Genomic DNA, 16,119 nt, shown 5'->3' on the forward strand with positions numbered 1-16,119 from the left:
ACTGGTGTGTAAAGCATTTAATAACAACAAAACAGTAAATAAGTAAAACACAACACACAATAAAATCTAACACCAATTTATAAAATAGGAAATATGTTTATCTTTAACTTGACACCAAATCAACAAAAATCCAATGTAGGGAACCGGAGACATGAATTTTTAAAGATTAATGCCCAGATTCTCAAAGCTTTAGCATCGGTTTAGCGTTACTTTTTAATGCTGAACTATAGGTCTTCAATCTGTGGAGCGCAACCCCCAAGGGGGCGGCGAGTCAAGGGAAGGGGGTTGAGCATTCTCTAGACTCAATATCAGCACAAAAAGGATTCATGAAAAACTGTTCTACTTTTTGTAAAACAACCATCAGGGGATGGTTAATTCCGATATTGTAAATGCTTGAGTTGAAGTGTCATTCTGTGAGTCCCCTGTGCTGTGAAACTGAAGCAAGGCAGACAGATAAACTTCTTCCTGACAGGGTGCCTGCTGCCTGAAAGAAATGCAAATGTGCCTAAAAGTCTGCAAATGTAATCTGCAAATGTAAAGGATGCTTGGGAGCCAGTACTGGCTTTAATTGATCGAATCTTTGGAGAATAAAGTGGTAGTGCAGTTAACTACTGAGCTGTGAAGAGAGTGCTTTTAATTGTAATTGTATTTACATATCACTTACTACCACAAGAAGGTGTTGAAGGGGCAGGTATGTAAAACAATTACATTACACAGTCTGAGTATTGCTAAAATCTATATTTCGGAAGCACCATTTTATCGTAAAACATTTAATGTATTTTGTTGTAGTATATCTTATAGTGTGTAATGGAAGTTTAACATAATGACTTGCATATTCACAGTGCTTTCTGTAACAGGTTCAGACCTCGGAGCACTAAAAATACACAAGACACCATTTTCCACTGCTCCACCCAAGATGTAATTGTGGGGCTAGCTGGCAGTGGACGTGCTGGCCTGGGTGCTCAGCTGCCCTGGCTGCACTATGACTCTCTAAGCCTGGGCACAAGTAGCAGTTATGTTCTTTTTCACGCTGCTGCCTGTCACTCCAGTTTGTTGCATGCCTTATTGACAATGTGTAACCATTCTCTTCATTTTGGGCTAAATTGAACCCTGTATATGTGTTTTTTAATGTGAGGGGCACCTCACCTTTAAGTCGTGCAGACATGCACTGTCCTACAGTACTGATCTAGCTACAGCTGCTTTCCTGCCCAGACAGTGCCTACCTCAGCATATGGCTGCACCCCTGCACCTAGACCAGCTCTCACTCCCAGGCAGCAGCAGAAAAGAAAGCAGTGTTTCACAGGTGCACACATTAATTAAGTCCTATGGTGCATGGGGGCATAGCACAGGATTTTATACCACTGGGTCGGGAAACGCTATCACATGGTTCTCCATGCTCAGAATCTCGAGCCCCTACAGCCACCCACCAAACATGACTGAAGCCAACAACAGCAGCAAACTAACATTGGTTTGCTAAACACCAGCTAATATTTTTTCTCTACCATAGCAATGATTTGCTGTGGGAATTGGGGGCATTTACGGTTGTTGATAATGAGGAGTACCAGGTTCTAGAATTTTTGTCAGGAGGAGGTCCTTACGCCTAAAACATTTTGACAAGGGGGTCTCGGCATCAATAAATCTGAAGACCTCTGCGCTAAACCGAAGCTAAACTTTTTTTGGCATTCACAAACCAACGCAAATAGATATTTTAGTTGGTTTGTGTGGCAAAGTAATGCAAAACAACGCAAAACACTGCTTTGTATTACTTTGCAGAAAGGGGCTTTAAATGGGTGTTACATGGACATACCAGTGCTACCACCCATGGTTTTTGATGCTAAACCCTTTTCTGAAAGATCAGAAGAAAGGGTTTAGCTCCAAAAATTAATGCCTTTTAAAAGCAGAAGCAAAACGAAGAAATGTTCCTATTTCTCCCTGATTTTCTGAATTTGCATGTGTGCTGCACTGTACAGCATACATACAAAGTGGGAAAAGCATTTGCACTTGTCTAGGTATAGTAGTTTGTACAGGAAGGATACCCTTCCTGTATAAACCCTATGCTGGACTCATGCACACACCCTAGCACTATGGCACTGAGGTGTGTTTGTGTCTCACAGCATCTGAAAACAGCACTGGCGCTAGGGAACGGCGAGGAAAGTGCATTTTGTATCAGAATATGGCGCTCTCCTGCTCTCTCTTTGTGACGCAATGCAGTGCAGCAACTTTGGGTGCTGCACTGGGTTGCTTATCACCTTCCAGAATCTGGGACCTAATTGTAAAAATGTGCTTTATAGTGCCTAATGCAAAAAGCACCAACAAGGGACAAAGTAAAAGTTTGAGGGAGACCACGATGGGGACCAAGTTGGATACACTGAGTGGTAGGCCTCGTTAAAATTTTTATCTTTGGACTTAGGGCCTGATTACAAGTACGGACCGCCATACCTTCTGTGGTGGTCCGACCACCACAAATCCTTAGCTCCGACTGCCAGATTAATATATGCTGGTGGTCCGACTGCCAGGAGATCGGCGCCACTGCCAGGATCATGGATTCCGATGGGTTGCGTCGGTGCAAAACACGTTGGGGGTTATTCTAACTTTGGAGGAGGTGTTAATCCGTCCCAAAAGTGACGGAAAAGTGACGGATTTACCACCAGCCGTATTACGAGTCCATTATATCCTATGGAACTCGTAATACGGCTGGTGGTATATCCGTCACTTTACCGTCACTTTTGGGACGGATTAACACTCCTCCAAAGTTAGAATAACCCCCGTTGTCTTTCTGCCAGCCTTTTCATGGTGGGGTCGCTGCATGAAAAGGGTTCCGGAAAGGCAGAGATGAGGCCACAGGGGGGCCCTGCACTGCCCAGGACTATGTCATGGGCAGTGCAGGGGCCTCCCTGTCAGCACCCTCAGAATGCGCACTGTCTGCCATGGCAGACAGTACGTATTCCGGTGGTGCTGAGGGCACCGTCTGTGCAGTGGCATTGGCCTTGCCTCTCCCTGAGAGCCAAGGCCAATGCCATTGCACTGAAATATCCCAATACAGCAGTGGAGAGGCCAACGACTTGGCGGTGGCCTACCCACCACCGTATTGGAGGTCTGGCGTGCTATCGCCAGATTCCTAATCAGGCCCTTAGTCTCATTTTTTGAGCTTTTTCTCTCATAGTTGGTCGAGGCTCCTAGTCAGGCTGGCTTGTAATGCGACACCATTGGCTTGGCTCAGCCGGAGGTCCAGGTGAAATCCTGGAAGTCTAGTCAGTGGGGAAAAAGTTCTGGAGCATCAGCTGGGTGAACCTGAAGATCAGGCGGTTCGAAGTCACCAGCTTGACTCTCGTTGTTGGGTCGGTCACCATATGGAACTTCTCCAAACTTCTGGATTACCTTCCAGAAGTCTTTCATGAGTTCTTGAAGTGCCAATAAACTTGATCCAAGGTAGCTTTGAGTGGCTCCTTGGAAGCTGGGAATACAGTTTCCAGAATGAACCTGGCCAGAATCCTCAAATCGCCACTGAACACTGGTCAGTTGGGCTCTTCTTGCAGGACTTGATGCAGGGGACTCTTACATGGAGTCCACTCGTGGTGCTGTAGAAGTAAGGCAATGTCCTTTTCTTGATAAAGCCCAAAGTGTGCCACTGGTGTGGTCCTTGTAGGTGCTGTCCTTCAGGTGCAGACCAGCAGTTCAGCAGAGAAGTCCTTCTTCTCCAGTCTTTTCTTCCAGAATTGAACTCAATTGCTGGGTAGCTCTTACATATTTATCCTTGCTTCTTGGTTGACAAGCAGGGGGATACTCCTAACCAATGGGGTACAGGGTGCTACTGTTTGGGGTGACAACTTCCCACTTGGCTAGGGGAGCAGGAAATGGAGGAGGTCTGGTTTCTGTCCCAGGTGGCCTTCTCTCCTTTGAAAACACATTTGGCCTCTCTACCCCCTTCCTGTTCTGACTTCTGCTGCAGCAGTTCTCCCACCATATGCTTCCTTTATTTCAACCCAGGCCACTTCACACCTCATTGAAGTAGCTTGAGATTGACCAATCAGGAACTACAGGGCTGATATCGGTACCTTTCAGAAAGAGTTCTAAAACGTTTTTGCTGTACTAGTTATAATAGATCCCACATTGGAAAGTTATTGAATGTATTTCTAACTTTTAAGTTGATACCAAACATGCAATATGTAGCTCTTTTCTAGTGGAAATGAGAGCTTATTATTTTAAAATAAAGCTTCCCAATGTTAGCCCATAGAGCTAATGTAATAGGAAGTTTTTCCCGCACTAGGGCTTATACTACATGTTTTTTTAATGTCCACTGCCCCCCTTGAGGCACCTAGGGCAGGCCTTAAGGGTGACTTAGATGTAAAAAAAGGTCATTTAGGAGTCAGGAAGTACTTTTAATTCCAAAGTCAAATTTGGAGTTAACTTTAATTTAAAAGCAGCCAGAAAGGCAGACATGCTTTTTCAATTTTTTCAATGACACTAGACACCAAATCACAGCACCAATGGATGCCTTGAGTACGCTGGGGTCCCTCAACCTACATGCCCTACCATATACTACGGACTACGGTAGGTTGTCAAAGCCAATTCTGATTATGCATAATTTACACATACCATTTTAATCACAATCACAATCACATAAGCTTTATTCGGTCAAAAAGACAACCATCAAAGCATAAGATCACAACAATCCTAAATATATGCACATAATAAATACAAGGATATAAAAATTTAAGAACAAGTATCACTCATAAAATGCATTTTTTTAAAACAACATCATATATGCCATGCGGCCACAAGGAACTTGCTAACCGCACAAATTAAGATAAGGGAGGTATCGCTCTGCAATATCCTTAAGGCAGCTTTACATTGTCTTATGCCCATACTCCTACAGACAGGTCGTATCCGTTTTCGCTGAACAGAGGCATAAGCTGGACAAAAAAACATAAAATGTACTACAGATTCAGTTACACAATTACAGCTAGGACACAAATCAAGTGTTAATGATGATCGCCAGCTACATGTAAAGAACTTTAACGGTAGACACCCAAATCTAAAAGGAGCATTTAAGCTCTTACCTAGTAAGTCAGGAATTAAGCCCAAATAAGATTCAAACTGGGGATGCCATTTAAAAGCAAGAAATTGTGTTGTCATCCGACAATAAGATGTACATAAAAGATAATCATTCTTGACGTGAGACCAGTAAATAGATTTCAAAAGTTGTTTCTGGGCCCTCCCCAAATTCTGCAGGTTCTCCCAAAAATACCCAAGTCCCAACATATAAAACCACTTGGAAACATGCTTGAGCCAAGGAATAGAGACAGCATTAGGTCTATCTAAGATATCTCGAAGGGAGTCCCTGTAAACGGTGAGCTCATGGGTGGTCCAAATTCGTACCCAGAATAATAAGGGTCTTAAGGCTATCACATCAGAAATGTGACGAAGTCCAAGGTCCAAAAAGACCGGGATCTATGGTGTACTGCAAGGACATGCAAGAAGAGCTCTTGCAAAATGATTCTTGCCAAAAGTCAGTTTGTTGGTGTTAGAAGGAACCCATACCTCAGCACCATAAATCACTGCACCCTGCGCCTTTGCTAAATACATTTTAATAGCCGGAGAAACAGCTTTCGCAATAGTGGTATTATAAAAGCGCAGAATGGCACCTGAGCTATGTTGAAGAAGTGAAACACTCTTACCAATATGATCCTCCCACTGCATATTGTTTGTAATTCTTACTCCCATGTAATCTATAGAACATACCTTACTTAAGGGAGCCCCTTCTAAGGTAATAGTACATCTCCTAGCAGGGCCCGTATTTAATACCATTAATTTGGTTTTGCTGGCATTAAGTTCCAAACCATGGTCTGCCAAAAAGCATTGAACCTGTCAACCAAAATCTGCAGACCCATGGGGGTTTTAGAAATCAGTAGAGAGTCATCTGCAAATAGCAAAATAGAGATTTTTTGTGCATTCAGTGAGAGGTCATCATTTTGACAAGAAGACACAACATGCACCACCTCGTTAATAAACAAGGTAAAAAGGAGTGGTGCAAGGGCACAGCCCTGGTGAACCCCCCGCCGAATGGCTATGTGATCGGTTAACTCTCCCTGACTACCCCATCTCACCTGGGCATATGTGTTCTCATGCAGCCTTTGTAATAAGTGTACAGTATTACCATTTAATCAGAACACAGGCCCTGGGCCTGGTTAGCAGGGTCCAGGGCACAATAAGAATCAGAAAATACCAGTATTAGTGAAACAATGGGGGCAGAATGTCAGGGGGCTTCTGCAATCAGTCCAGTTTTCTCACAACTATAAATTGATTAATTGATTATTAATTTAATTATGTAAGTGTATTTTGCCATTTTTATTGTCTTTTATTTTTATATACATAAATTAGCAATTTATATTTTAGTTGCAAGTTGCTGGGTTTGTATAGCACTACGGTTGGATATTATTTAAATTGTATTTTTTTTAAATATTTTTTAATTTCAATGAAATATGTAATTATTAATTAACAATGTTAATTTTTAATTGATTATTTGTTCTGTAATTTGTTTGTAAATCTAACCTTTCCAAATTCTAATACTTTCCCTAATGTTGCTTGCATTAAAGTAGGAATAGTAATTCTAGCCCCTCAAACGCCATCCATTTTCCCTACTCTTGCTTAGATTACAGTGGGAATAGTAAATATAACCTCTTCAAAGTCCAGCACATTTTCCTGCTTTTCTTATGTTGGATTAGGAGTGGTAATGTAACCCGTCAAACATCCAACTCATTCCCTACTGTTTTTTAAGATTGGAGTACAGCTAACCCCACCATAGTCCAAAACTTCCTTTACTTTCCATACTGCTGTTTAGATGGGAGTGGGAATAAAAAATCTAACCCCATCAAAGTCCAATACTTTCCCTGATGTTGTTTATTAATAACCTAATCCAGCCAAAGTCTAAAACATTTTCTGTGTTTGCTTACACTGGAGTAGTAATAATACATCTAAACCCTCCAATGTCCAAATAGAAATAGATAGGCTGGCCTAGAGCCTTTGAATTCCAACACTTTTGCAAGTGCTGTTTATTTTTTATTGTTATTTTACATTTTATGTTTTTAATATTATTAATATAGTTCTTCATATATCATTTAACTTTTTAGTTTTGTTTAATATCTCTATATATGTTTTTGATGTGTTCAGTTTACAGTATTAAAACCATTTTTACACACACATTTAGATTTTATATTTAGGTTACTTTTTTTCATTATTCATATAGTTATTGTTAATATCTTTAATCTACATTATTTTCAGAATGCAATTGTTTTTTTATTTTTTTAAGCATATGTTTATATACATGCATATGTATGTTATTTACACTTTTAAAAAATATTTACCTTTCAATATAGTGTTATTTTCTAGTTTAATATTTGAAATAAATTACATATAATGCTATATGTATTACATATGAAATATAGGTACAATTGACACAATATTCTGGTGTCACAATATTGTAGTTCACATCTAAGGGGGTTATTCTAACTTTGGAGGAGGTGTTAATCCGTCCCAAAAGTGACGGAAAAGTGACGGATTTACCACCAGCCGTATTACGAGTCCATTATATCCTATGGAACTCGTAATACGGCTGGTGGTATATCAGTCACTTTACCGTCACTTTTGGGACGGATTAACACTCCTCCAAAGTTAGAATAACCCCCTAAATGTTTAATAACCATATGGAAAGTGAATTCATCTATGCTTGACTGTTGACATTTATTTGCAAGACAATTTGGACTTTAGAACGAACAAAAAAAGATAGTTATTCACACAAACAGCATGTCTATGTCCACACCCATAACAAACAGCTATGCTGGCATCTACCACAACCAACTCAGATTCCTTTCCAGTAGATACTATCAGAATCGTTTGACCCCAAACAAAACTGAATTTCAGATGATAAATAGGGCCAAATGAGACATACAATTGTATTTATGCCACATAAACAAATCAATTACTTGCATATTCAGTGTGAAGTTTGAAGCTGTATATTTCACCAAATCATTTCATATGTGTCTCTGGACATGTATATTTTTAACAAAATCCATTCTCAACACAAATGTCCTCAAAGACTTCTCATCAGCAGAAGAAGCATATAGAACTAATGTAGGGTACACCATTTGGGCACTATTAAAATATAGGTTGATACTTTTATCCAGATAAATACTGTTGTCTTCATATATGTACAATGTTAAAATAAGAGTATGAATAAAATAAAATGGAAACAATAGTTTTAACTTCAAAAATGAAACACATTATTTTGTTCTTCAATTTTGAGTAGTGTTAAATGTAATGAAAGGGTTAATTTATCTTCTAACAAAAATCCAGACAAACAAGAAGCTAACACTAGCTTACACTTGGATAGGCAGTCATGTGTGGAAAAACGTCAAGCGTAACAAAGGACAGACACAGACAGAGTAAAGTCTCCTTACACATTATAATGAAATAAAGAATGAAACTGTATGCTCAGCAGTTCTTTTTATTGAGGAGGGAGCTTGACAGGTGTTACCTTGGCATTATTCACTTCATTTCTTCCTTAGACCAGTTTCATGCAAAGAATATGGAGAGATACATTTGGATGTCCCTTTTCTAATTTTTATGACTTGCCTACAGACAGCTTGAGCTGTTTGGCAAGGAATGTTGTCGACACTCACCAAATAACATGCACCACACAACACACATACATATACCAGTAGGTAGTTATAGTTAAGACACCATTTTAAGATTTTCTGAACGTTTTCAAAACTAGTGTGGCAGTCACTTCAGATGCTGCCTGTAATGTTTCATGGTGATCCGTCAAACAGGGGCCGAGAAAATGGGAGGGCGGGCTCAAAACATGATTTCCCAATGCAGTTTCTCATAGGGATTTTAGACATGACTACAGCCCAAACGGCTGAACGGAATTACACAAAATTTGGCAGAAAGCTAGATCTTGGTCCAGAAAGAGTGCATTTTGTAATTTGATGTGAATCTATTCAGTAGCTTTGGAGTTATTTAAAGTAAAAATATTTCTGTATCTAGAGATGTGGATCCACCACAGATCCTCCACAGATCCAGGTGGATTTGCAGATCCACGCGCTAAAAGCAATGACTGGCTGCCCACAACCTGAGAGGAAAGTTGCTGCCGCCATTTTGTTCATTGAGACTCAGTTGCCAGTGGAGAAAATTGGCCAAGGCAACATTCTCTGTCCCAATGGATAAACTAAAATGTATTTCCTAATAATCTGATATCATAACCCAGGACAGTCCTTCCAGGTTTGGGTCACTCTTAGGATTAAAGACTGTAGAAATATTAGAGACCCATGCTTTGTTTGAAATTATATAATTGACATTAGATGGGGGTCCAGAAGAAAACAAAGGGTGATTAACTACCTACCAGAATAGTTCAGAATCTTTTATGTCCCCTGCCATGAGAAAGTCACGTCATGCTGACTCTCTAAGTTCAGTTTTCCTGGCCTTAAGAGTATCTCTATATAACGATCTAGCTGACTTGACAATCTCCTGATATCTTAGACTGGCCTTCAAGGCCAACTTCAAGGTCCAGTGTGCCTTGGAGCATGCTGAGCTAAATCACCGCTGTAAGGGAGGGGAACAAGGATTGCTTTTCGAGGTCAATGCTGCTGCGACTGAATATGAAAGCAAAGCGAAACTCGCAATTATCTGGGTGGTGGGTGCACTGATATCTAAACAATTGTTCAGTTGTTCAAAGTTCTGGGACACTATGGACCTCAAAAATAGTGGTGGGTCAACAGAGGCCCACTTAATATGAAGTCCACTATCACCAGAAAATGTAATAGGAGGAGAGACCATACTGTTGACGCAGATAGGCTAATTAGAAATTATTAATGAATGTTTATGAATTTGATTAACGAAAAGTTCATAGAGAAATTAATCGTAGAGAAAATAATGTGCACTTTTGAAAATGTGCCCACGGACAATGGCAGCCACTTATACGAAAGATGTACTAAAATAACTAAAAATGTGTGAAATAGTGAAAATATATAAGAATAATGTTGTAATATGTCATATTGAGATGTATAACCTATGTTTTGCATTAATTTGTAGAATTGACTTAGCTGAAGTCGTGGCCTACTTGCCAGGCCTCATACAGAAGCTGATTTAGTAGAACATACTGGAGGAAAGCAATAATGCTAACCTGACCCTGAACCACCCAATGTATTTTCACAGGACTTGAACAGCGAGAGCACTGACTGAAGAAGAACATGCAACATTTTCGATACCTGAAGAGACGGATGATGAAGACATCGTACAACGGACCAATCCATGAACTGAGAAAGACGAAATCCTAAAACTCATAGATATGTAGACTAAAAAGTATTGGGTAATGTCATATATGGAAGTCTAATTGACCAATTAGAAATTAAGGGGATGGACTGAAAAACTCTAATACAAAGTCATGACAAGGGGCTAAAACTTCAGATGTGAGAATTGATGACGTCAGGAGACGCAGTTCGAGATTCTGTCATTGGGCTCATACTCTTGAGAGCCTGATGCGTTGCTGATCTATTGATGACCTGAAGACGACGACTGACTTGGTTACTGATGCAATCCATGGATAGGCAGCTATGACAATGTGACTGACTAACTTTGTGCCTTTCTTTCTAACTACCAACTGTGCTGTTTATTAGATTTCCTTCAAGCTAGATGTTTTCCAAATTCATGTTTTCTAAATTGTTTTCACATGAAGTACCACATGCTGATGCTAATCTGGGTTAGGAAGGTTCTTTCCTGGGTGACGTTGACAGTGACAAATGATTGATGAACTGATTGCTGAGCTCTGCTACTAATGTCGTTATATTCATCTTTGTTGACTTATGCTGAAGCTTTTGAGCACATGTTTGCTCAAGTTCTGATTAGATTCTGCTATTGGTGGCCGCTAATAAACTAATTCTTAGCTGATTGAATCAAGTTTAAGTTAACCGTATGCATTAGAATTGTAATCAATAGGGAAATAAAAATTGTTAAACGCTTTGATGAGTTGTGGTTATTCATGAATTGTTGTTATATTTGTTTATTGACTAATGATTCTCTTAGTGATTATTGATTGATTACATTGATTATTGATGTCACTGGTCATTACATTACTAGGATACTCCACGCGATCCAAAAGGTTAATCAGCCTATACGTGTCCCCTTGTAAGTTTACTCATTAAGGACCAGGTGCGTTAGCAGTACTAATGTCTGCACTCGGGAAACGATGTTTGAATATCAGTACAAGGGGGTTGTGATCACTCACACTGTTTGATAATTTCTTAAAATCTGATATCAGGAAGCTATACATTTTCAAAACTAAAAAGAAAATAATATTACTATATGTACTACTACACATAAAGTTGGACAAAGAATAGAGGTCTCCTGGCCACACTCCTCCGCAGAAAAGAGATCAAACTTCAATAACACATTGTTAATCGCATCCTCATGGGTCACCTCCTGGTTCACATGATGCCACAAACCACAAACCTTAGTTCCGCTCAAAGTGCATAAAGTGCAATTAAGATAAATGAAAAGCGAGCATGTCTATGACTTTGGAGGAATGATGATTAAAAGCGTTGTTGTAAAAATGAATAATCAGCAATTCTACAGGAAACCGTGACAGACAATATTTGAAACCAAGATGATGAACACAAAACCTTTACACTCATGTGTGTGAGATTAATCGAAATTAGAAGATCAAACCACCCTTTGCCCGCCTAGATGGTGATGGAATTGCTGCAGTACAAAAATAAATGGAACCCATTTACCTGAAAGTCCTTCGTGGCCTAAGTCTCCTGTAAACACATTATATCAAAATCTTTAATGAATGAAGCCCAATCCTCATTTGACAATTTCGGCTGAATGCCAGCCATGTTCCAAGAGAGCAGGTTGAAAGGCATTAGAGTTTTGACCCCCCCTACAACTAATACTCCAATTTCTGACAGGGTGTTTGGAGGCATTACGTTGTAGAGTCTGTAGAGGCTGTAGGTGTAAGAGAGATAGCCCTCATGCCTTCTTGCAAGCACAGTTCTGCTCGTGTTTTTTAGTGGATTGGACCTAATGTGGCTAAAAGACTTAGTTGAGGATTTGTTTTGCTCGTGCCCTTGTTGGCGCCCCATTGACCCATGGTGTAAGGATGGCTAAGAGTTCTGCTGCAGTAATTGAAGCCTCAATAAGGCTTTGAGCGCCCTCATTTGGTTGGAGATGCCCTTCTGCTGTGAACAGCAGAGCACTGAGGCACCACTCTGAAAGCTAAGCCAGGGCTGCCTTGGCAGAGGGGCAAGTGCACTGCTGCACTCCTTAGTGAGGCTGCAGCCCCCAGCCCCTTATGATGCTGTTATACCTTGAAGCAACTCCCTGCCTCCCCTGGTCTGGGAAGTGCAGCAGGGAGGACACAGAAAATCAGTGCATAAAGCATTATCATCTACCGGTCACCCAAGAGGTATGAGTGCACCCAGCCACTTCCACGGCTTATCTTATGTATGGCAGTTTTACTGGAGGTTACTACATTGGGATAATCATGGATGGTCATGGTGGTTGTGCTGCGACTCCTTGCTGGGACGGTGAGGGCATCAACCATACCTTTTCTTGCTCCCTGAGCTGCAAGCTGACAGACAGCAAGGCTGCAAGTGGAAAACTCTTGCCACTAGATGTCTAAACCTCATAAGCTCCATCAGGTTCCAGAAGGCTACTGAAATTCTGAAACATCAATGGTGTCCAGACAGCAATAGTGGAGAGCAAAAGAGCAGTTTGGGGACCTTGCGACTTGGTCACTCATGGTCCAGAGGATAATCATAGTCTGGAGGATACAGCGAGGGCAAATACCAACAAATCCCCCTGGTGGTTCTTAACTTCTCAAGGTATCTCCCAGACTGCCGCTCCTGCTGCACTCCTGCCACACTCCTTCCTGCAAGCAGTTTCCAGCGAGCTTCATTTGTGTATGCATCAGCGTCAGCCCAGTCATCACCCATCATATATGTACTGGCTAACACTTCAATAGTAACTGGCAGAGGCATTTAGGGGCATATTTATACTCCGTTTGCGCCGGATTTGCGTCGTTTTTTTTTACGCAATTTTGACGCAAAACTAACTCCATATTTATACTTTGGCGTTAGACGCGTCTAGCGCCAAAGTCCGTGGAGTTAGCGTCATTTTTTTGCGTGGACACCTACTTTGCGTTAATTATATGCAAGGTAGGCGTTCCCGTCTAAAAAATCGACTCCGAGGCATGTGCGTCGGATTTATACTCCCGGGCAAAAATCACACCCGGGAGTGGGCGGGTCAAAAAAAATGACGTACGGCCGCTTTTGCGCCGTTTTTTAGCGCCTGCAAAAGGCAGGCGTTAAGGGACCTGTGGGCTCTGAAGGAGCCCAGAGGTGCCCTCCCATGCCCCCAGGGACACCCCCTGTCACCCTTGCCCACCCCAGGAGGACACCCAAGGCTGGAGGGACCCATCCCAGGGACATTAAGGTAAGTTCAGGTAAGTATTTTTTTTTTTTTTTGTGGCATAGGGGGGCCTGATTTGTGCCCCCCAACATGCCACTATGCCCAATGACCATGCCCAGGGGACATAAGTCCCCTGGGCATGGCCATTGGGCAAGGGGGCATGACTCCTGTCTTTGCTAAGACAGGAGTCATTTCTATGGGGGTTGGGAGTCGTAAAAAATGGCGCAAATCGGGTTGAGGTGAAAAAATTGACTCAACCTGACTTGCCCCATTTCTTGACGCCCAAGCCCCATATCCCCCTACGCCGGCGCTGCCTGGTGTACGTCGTTTTTTTTAACGCACACCAGACGGCGCCGGCGGCTAACGCCGGCTAACGTCATTCAATAAATACGGCGCCCGCATGGCGCTTCAGAATGGCGTTAGCCGGCGCTAATTTTTTTGACGCAAAACTGCGTTGGCGCAGTTTTGCGTCAAAAATGTATAAATATGGGCCTTAACATCTCAGTCATGAGGGATGCATTGTGTTCGCCTATACGACCTTCTTTTGACCCCCTTCCCAAGCCTTTGTCCTTCAGAAGAATTAACCCAAACTGACCCTCTTTTACAGTAAGTCGAAGCCAAGACAACGTAAATTAACCAGCCATACTGAGTTGATCATCTTTTCTGTAATTGCTATTAGTCTAGCACATTCTCTATCTTTTAACTCACTTCTTTTTACGCTAGCTACATAATTATGTCCTGCTACAGACATTTTGATGTAATTTTTGTTTTATTTCGAACTGTGCATTATGATAAAACACAAATGTAACCCAAGATAGGCGCCCTTGCATAAAAACAGTAGTGTTAAAACAAACGGCAACAAAATAAGTTCCTTAGTTAATTACACTATAGTTGTCTGTAGGTGCCTTTCTTAATTTTTACCTCCTTCGTCATTATTATTAACCAAAGAGATTCAAACCATTGAATCCTGACTACCATTCGCCCAGAAGCAAATAACCCTTCTTCTTCGGCCACATCTCCAACTTCAGAAATGATCTCTACATCTGATGTCTTGTGTTTTTCAGTTTCAAAATACCCTGCAATCTTTGGACACTCCCCTGTCTGCTGTATTTCACATCACTGGTTTGTCTACCAATCCATTTCAGGACAATCACTAACAGGAACTCTAGACTGTCAAACTGTTTCTGTAGGGACAGCAGAGAGAGGATGCATGTGCCAATAGCACCTTCGTTTGATCCAGGGTCATGGTGATACCATATATGTCCCTCGCGATATGCAGTATCACCTAGTGTCTGCCAAAACTCCACATTAGGTGCACGAATATCGCATCATCTCCCCAACAACAACTCTGGAATCTAGCATCAAATACACTATTTAATTTGTGCACGAGTTGAGGTGTAATCATAAAATGTTATCCTATTATTAGTAACAAGAATTCAGCAGCAAATCATTAAAACACAAGCATGCCTGCTTAGTGTTGATTATTCAGCAGTAATGTGTATAAGCAAATAAATATAGTAGTGTCGCAGGCCCCAATCTCAGAAAAGATTGCTTGGGTTAAAACGTTGTGAGATGTTATTTTAGTTACTTAGAGATGCAGATAAACAGCTTCCTTTCCATATATTATATTCTAATGGTAAAATTGATGGATCTTGATATAAACCAGATCAGTGGAAGGTACCTTCAGAAAGTGTATTCACATAATACTACTTTTCGTTAGATGTTTCAGACCATCACTGTACCGAGTCTGCAACTTCTAGGTCTCACTACAGACATCTTCAGCTGTCTGGGAGACTCATTTTACCAATAGATTGAAAACGTAGAGGTGAGCAGCATGTATAATAAGGGAGCTTTGGGTCAGCACACTTCAGTCACTGGTATTCATGGGATTTTCATGGTTTGCCATTGGTGGAGGGATTGCCATCAAGGCCATGAATTTCGTGAACTTTTACACTGTCCCACTTGTGTTTCCATTTACTTATGTCCCACTTGGGGCTTCTGGAGCAACATGGCATGTATCTTGTAGTTCAGTCAGTGTTGTTTATGTATTTACTTTACTGACACATTGACATTTTAATTACTGGTTTATAAGTTCTTTACTTAGAAGTCCTTCTTGTAGGCATTTTTGCTAGGATAAGGCTGATCAATAATAACTCTTGCAGTTACACTCGCCTTTACATTTTTTGTTCACAAAATGAAGATGGGCACGCTGCACTGAAAATTTTCAAAGACCATTTTCAAAAGTGTTTACTGTGCAATATTTTGCTTTGCATGATGTTGGAAATGGCCCAAACTTTTTTCTTCCTCCTACTACTGTTTATGTTAATGAGATTTATAGAGCGCACAGTTACCCTAAGGTGTCTTGGCACTAAAGAAGTAGTCCTGAGGACAATAATTGGTCAGCCTGAACAGTTATTTGGAAAACAACCAGGTCTTTAATTCCTTACTGAAAGAGAAGAGGAGCAGTTATGCCCTGATGGATGGAGGAAGGCTGTTCCACAATCTGACTGTTCCAGTATTGAAACTCCTGCCTCCCCAGTTAGTCTTCCTAAATCTTCAGATTGCTATTTGCTTGGCATAGGAGGAACAAAGGTGCCTAGTTAGTTTATACCACTCTAGGCTTTTGTTTAAGAAGTCAGACCCTTCTTTATGTAG

Source organism: Pleurodeles waltl, chromosome 1_1 (genome assembly GCF_031143425.1).
Source record: "Pleurodeles waltl isolate 20211129_DDA chromosome 1_1, aPleWal1.hap1.20221129, whole genome shotgun sequence".
NCBI lineage: Eukaryota > Metazoa > Chordata > Amphibia > Caudata > Salamandridae > Pleurodeles > Pleurodeles waltl.